General features: G+C 45.6%; 1 pseudogene; it reads right to left on the bottom strand.

Annotated features, from left to right (window-relative positions):
• Window positions 1-6,626, bottom strand: part of LOC111956817 (signal peptide peptidase-like 2B) — a 33,537-nt pseudogene that overhangs the window by 8,349 nt on the left and 18,562 nt on the right.

The raw sequence follows: 6,626 nt of genomic DNA, 5'->3' as shown, positions 1-6,626 counted from the left end.
GGAGGAGTGTGTTAGCCAGCCTGGTAGACCGGAGGAGTGTGTTAGCCAGCCTGGTAGACCGGAGGAGTGTGTTAGCCAGCCTGGTAGACCGGAGGAGTGTGTTAGCCAGCCTGGTAGACCAGAGGTATGGCTGTACATTGAGCTAGAAAACACCTCAGATAAAACTGGTGCCCTGGGTTGGCCATACAGCACAAACATATTTGGGGACCAGGCTACCTCAGACACACAGARGGGAAAGTTGCTTCAGAGCACCTCGTTTCACACCATATTCAAACCCAGTAGCTTATAGAAGCATCTTCACAATTTGCAGTTCAGAGAAAATGGGTGAGAGACAGTTCAGTACACTCCCCTTGTCATCACCAGATACTATTCATGWTGTCAMTGTGTGAATTSATCATGACTCTACCCACCAATAGTGTTTAATGACCCTAGAAGTATCTATTCTAACACCACAGGACAATCTATTAAGACAATATGACACTTATCTAGGAGCAGAGGAATACAATGAGAGAATACAGGCGGGTGACAGACACAGACCCTGGAGCCCTCAGCAGCAAAGCAGAGAATCCACAGTAAAATGACAGTATAGAACAGGAAGGGGCGGAGCAGAGCAGGGGGACAGGAAACAGAAACAGCATGTTGGAACGRAGAAGCGGATTATATCTAGTTAGTTTCCGGGGGTTACGGTACTCAACTTTAAAATCTAGGTTCACTTTGTGGTACAAAACACTAGAAATGTTTCTTTCCGTAGAAGAAGAAGACACTCATATCAAACTGGTAATCACCACAAATCCACTTCCTGTCCAGAATAATGGCAGCTCTTTGCGCCACAGCGCCACCGCCAGGCTGGAGAGGAGGTGCAAGGCCCAGGTATAACAGGCCGTGCTGACCCATCTGCATCAGGGCCAGAGCTACAAAAGCGTGATGATGCAGCCCAAGATACCAAGAACCTTCAGAGGGGAAAGACAGAGATGGGTGAAGAGGGGGGCAGAGGAGAGTGAGACTCTTGTTTCTAGGTAGCAACAGTGAAGGGGAGGAGAGGAGAGATAAAGTTGGAGAACGGGGCGAGAGACAGAGAGGAGGACAGCAGTAAGAGCAGTGAGGATAGGAGGGGAGGAGGGAGAGGGATGTAGCAGGGGGAGGGAGAGGACAGGTGAGGGGAGGAGGAGACGTGGTAGATGAGGCGGGAGGAGAATGGATAGAGGGGAGAGTGGTTAGAGGAGGAGTGGGTGAGGAGAGGGGGTAGAATGGCCGAGGAGAGTGGGTTAGTAGGGCGAGCGAGAGTGGATAGAGGACTACGGGGAGGAGAAGTGGTTAGGGGGAAGAGAGTGGATTAGGGGGAGAGAGAGGAGATGGGTTAGAGGTGAGAGGAGAGTGGTAGAGGGGGAGAGAGTTGGATAGCAGGGGAGGAGAGTGGACTAGAGGGGGAGGAGAGTGGTTTAGGGAGAGAGAGGAGACGTGAGTGGAGAGGTAGCCAGGCCAGAGAGTGGGTGGAGAGGTAAGAAGGGGAGTGGCTAGGGGAGAGTGAGAGGGAGGGAGAGAGAGTGCGAGAGAGAGCGGAGAGTGGGTGAGAGGGCGAGGGAGAGGAGAGTGGGTGGGGGAGAGCGAGAATGGTGGGAGGAATAGGGGGGGTGGAGGGCGAGAGGGGGAGGGAGAGGAAGATGGGTGGAGAGGGAGGGAACGAGGAGAGTGGTGGGGGGAGTGGTGGGAGAGGAGGAGAGGAGAGTGGGGTGGGTGGAAAGGGGAAGGGAGAGGAGAGTGGATGAGGGGAGAGGAGAGTGGGTGGAGAGGAGAGAGGAGAAAGTGGTGATTGGAGAGGGAGGGGAGAGGGAGGGGAGTAGAGTGGGTGGAGGGAGGGAGAGTGGATGAGGTGGAAGGGAGGGAGAGGAGAGGGGTAGGGAGGGAGAGTGGGGTAGGGTGGAGAGGGGAGGGAGAGGGAGAGTGGAAAAGAGGGAGTGGAGATGGGGAGGGAGAGAGAGATGGGAAGAGGGTGGGTGGAGGAGAGGGGAGGAGAGAGCAGGTGGAAAGGGGAAGAAGGGAGGGTGAGGAGAGGGGGAGGGGAAAGGGGAAGAAAAGAATGAAGCAGGTATGTTACTGCTTGTTTTGAACAAATACTAGCTGTTATAAAAAGGACTCTACACACAAATGACGTTTTTGACTATCAAAAAGACAATAGAAATGTGTTGGTCTTACCGATAGTGCAGGCCAGGAAATAGAACCGTGAGGACTGCATGAGGATGTCAAACCTGTGACAGTAGGCTATCAGCAGACCTGAGAGAGAAACAACATGGTCAGCTCAGACGAGTGCAGATATCTCGCCACAGAATGATACCATAACAGGAGTTAGATTTGTACGATAACAGGAGCAGAGTACAGACAGTAGTAGACTATATAGAGTACAGTACAGTAGTAGACCTATAGTACAGTAGAGTAGAGTACAGAATAGAGTATAGTACAGTAGTAGACTATAGTACAGTAGAGAGTACAGTAATAGAGTTATAGTACAGTAGTAAGAGTATAGTACTAGAGTACAGTTACAGTAATAGAGTATAGTAAGTAGTACAGTACAGTAATAGAAGTACTAGTACAGTAGTAGAGACAGTAGGAGTAGAGTACAGTAGTGGAATACACAGTACAGTAGTAGACTATAGTACAGTAGTAAAATACAGATAGTAGTAGAGTACAGTACAGTAGTAGAGTACAGTAGAGTACAGTAACATTAGAGTATAGGTACAGTAGAGTATAGTACAGTAGAGTATAGTACAGTAGTAAAATACAGTACAGTAGAGCATAAGTACAGTAGTAGAGTACAGTAGTAAAATACAGTACAGTAGAGTATAGTACAGCAGTAAAATACAGTACAGTAGTAGAGTATAGTACATAGTAGAGTACAGTAGTAAAATACAGTAGTAAAATACAGTACAGTAGAGCATAGTACAGTAGAGTATAGTACAGTAGTAAACAGTACAGTACAGTAGTAAGAGTTATAGTACAGTAGTAAAGAGTACACAGTAGTAAAATACTAGCTAGGAAAAATTACAGTACAGTAGTAGAGTAGTATTACCTGGTACTAAGATGTCGCCAAATCCAAGCAGAGAAAAGGGCCTGTCACACAGAGCCAGAGGGGAGGAGTTGAGGCGGGGCACTTTGAGCACCATAGGAAGCTGAAGGAAGGCCAGCAAGGACAGTGAGCATCCTCCATTATTACATTATTACAGCCTTCTATTGTTACATCAGTTCAAGTGAAAGAACAACTGTSMTATGAGACCTAATCAAATCAAATCGATGCCCACTGTACCTTTTCATGTGTGGAGGAGTCAGAGGGCCCAGCCGCAACCTCCACCATAATACTGTGACCACTCTGAGGAGACAAACACAGGACAACAACACGGTAGTGGCTTAATGCAGGGTTTCCCAAACTTGGTCCCGGGGCCCCCACTAGGTGCACGTGTTGTTTTTTGTCCTAGCACTACACAGCCGATTCAAATAATCAAAGCTTGACGATGAGTTGGTTATTTGAATCAGTTGTGTCGTACTAGGAAGAAGGAAAAAAAGTTCACCCAAGGGGGGGCCCTAGGACCGAGTTTGGGAAACACTGATAATCTAGTCCATTTATCTAGCCAGTTAGTTACTGCTTCATGTATAGCACATGCATTGCGTTCAGAAAGTATTCACACCCTTTTGTTATGGCAAGCCTAAATAAGTTCAAGAGTAAAAATGTGCTTTTAACAAGTCACATAATAAGTTGCATGCTCACCCTGTGTGCAATAATAGTGTTTAACATGATTTTTGAATGACTACCTAATCTCTGTACTCCACACATACAATTATCTGTTAGGTCCCTCAGTCGAGCAGTGAATTTAAAACACATATTCAAGCACAAAGACCAGGGAGGTTTTCCAATGCCTCGCAAAGAAGGGCACCTATTGGTAGATGGGTAAAAAATTAATTGACATTGAATCTCCCTTCGAGCATGGTGAAGTTATTAATTATCTATACACCCAGTCACTACAAAGATAAAGGCGTCCTTCCTAACTCAGTTGCCGAAGAGGAAGGAAACCGCTCAGGGATTTCACCATGAGGCCAATGGTGACTTTAAAACAGTTTCAGAGTTTATTGGCTGTGATATGAGAAAATTGAGGATGGATCAACAACATTGCAGTTACTCCACAATACTAACCTAAACGACAGTGAAAAGAAGGAATACTTTCTGAAGGCACTGTATAGCACGGCCTGTATAGCACGGCCTGTATAGGCACCTCCTGTATAGCACCTCCGTTATTAGCACCTCCTGTTATAGCACCGCCTGTATAGCACCGCCTGTATAGCACCGCCGTATAGCACCTCCTGTATAGCACCGCCTGTATAGCACCGCCTGTAAGCACCGCCTGTATAGCACCGCCTGTATAGCACCTCCTGTATAGCACCGCCTGTATAGCACAGCCTGTATAGCACCGCCGTATAGCACCTCCTGTATAGCACAGCCTGTATAGCCACCGTCAAGTCTTATCTTTTTTCACTAATTGGTCCTTTTGACCAATCAGATCAGCTTTTTTGCCAATAATTGTTCAAAATATCAGAAATGTATCCTGTAACAAAAAGCGCCTTATAATTAAAAGGTATCAATATTTCCTATTTAAAAAGGAAGGGATCCACTGTGACGTACCTTGGTAAAGAGAGGAGTAATAAAAACAAAGAAAACGTCGTAGACAAACAGGGTCACCAGCAGCATGGTGCAGGCCTKGAGCATAACACATGGAAGAACAAGAAGAAGACATTAATACGACTTTTCCAGCTTATGGATGTTGTTCAATGAGGTTAGATACAGAGGTCACTGCATSTCATAGGGTYGGGRAAAAAAACTCCTGGTCATTAACACACACATGCATGATCATCAGTACAACTCCTGGCCCTAGCTAGTTAATGTGGTCAGTACCACTTTAAAATGACACACATATCCATTGACTTGAACGGGATATTCCCTTTCTAGTGATTCTACTTCTATGGTCAGTATATTATATCATCGTTTAGTTAGTGCTTGTATTTGTCCTATTTCACACATGTACAAGTGTGTATTAATCAGCATGTGTTAATTGTAAATGTTTTGTTGTAATATTCCAACTCGGAGAGTGGGGTCACAGCCAGGGACTGCCTTTATCAATGGAGATCCTGGAGCAATTAGGGATAAGTGCCTTGCTCAAGGGCACATAAAGATTTGTTTACCTTGTCGGCTCTGGGATTCGAACTAGCGACATGTTGGTTGCTGGCCCACCGCTCGGCTACCTTCCGCCCTGTTACGCTATGATCCATCTACGTGTATTGATTGAATTACAGTTGAAGTCGGAAGTTTACATACACTAAGGTTTTGGAAAATCACCAAATAATGAGATATATGATCATGCTATGACTACAAGGTCTGATAGGAATTAAGGAACTCAGAGAGGAAACGCTGTATATGGCCCAGGAGGCCTATAAACAGTGGCTATATAAAAGTGTGAGTAGGCTGCAATAGATTTCATGACTAGAAGCTCAAAAGACGAAAACGTCATTTTTTTTTTTGTAAATTGAAATTTGCTATCGTAAATGTTAGCAACACTTCCGCCTTTGAGTCAGGTTTGTAGGCCTCTTGCTCGCACACGGCTTTTTAGTTCTGCCCACACATTTTCTATAGGATTGAGGTCAGGGCTTTGTGATGGCCACTCCAATACTTGACTTTGCTGTCCTTAAGCCATTTTTCCACAACTTTGGAAGTATGCTTGGGTCATTGTCCATTTGGAAGACCCATTTGCGACCAAGCTTTAACTTCCTGACTGATGTTTGAGATGTTGCTTCAATATATCCACATACTTTTCCTCTCATGATGCCATCTATTTGTGAAGTGCACCAGTCCCTCCTGCAGCAAAGCACCCCCAACAAAGATGCTTGCCACCCCCGTGCTTCACGGTTGGAATGGTGTTCTTGCGCTTGCAAGCCTCCCCTTTTTTCCCCAGACATAACGATGGTCATTATGGCCAAGCAGTTCTATTTTTGTTTCATCAGACCAGAGGACATTTCTCCAAAAAGTATGATCTTTGTCCCCATGTGCAGTTGCAAACCGTAGTCTGGCTTTTTTATGGCGGTTTTGGAGCAGTGGCTTCTTCCTTGCTGAGCAGCCTTTCAGGTTATGTCGATATAGGACTCGTTTTACTGTGGATATAGATACTTTGTACCTGTTTCCTCCAGCATCTTCACAAGGTCCTTTGCTGCTGTTCTGGGATTGATTTTCACTTTTCGCATCAAAGTACGTTCATCTCTAGGGACAGAACGCGTCTCCTTCCTGAGCGGTATGACGGCTTCGTGGTCCCATGGTGTTTATACTTGTGTACTATTGTTTGTACAGAGGAATTTGGTACCTTCAGGCGTTTGGAAATTGTTCCCAAGGATGAACCAGACTTGTGGAGGTCTACAATTGTTTTTTTCTGAGGTCTTGTCTGATTTCTTTTGATTTTCCCAGATGTCAAGCAGAGGCACTAGTTTGTGAAGGTAGGCCTTGAAAACATCCACAGGTACACCTCCAATTGACTCAAATGATGTCAATTAGCCATCAAGAAGCTTCTAATGCCATGACATTTTCTGGAATTTTAATG

Source organism: Salvelinus sp. IW2-2015, linkage group LG32 (assembly GCF_002910315.2).
Source record: "Salvelinus sp. IW2-2015 linkage group LG32, ASM291031v2, whole genome shotgun sequence".
In the NCBI taxonomy this organism is placed as follows: domain Eukaryota; kingdom Metazoa; phylum Chordata; class Actinopteri; order Salmoniformes; family Salmonidae; genus Salvelinus; species Salvelinus sp. IW2-2015.
This window is presented reverse-complemented; position numbering and strand designations above follow the sequence as displayed.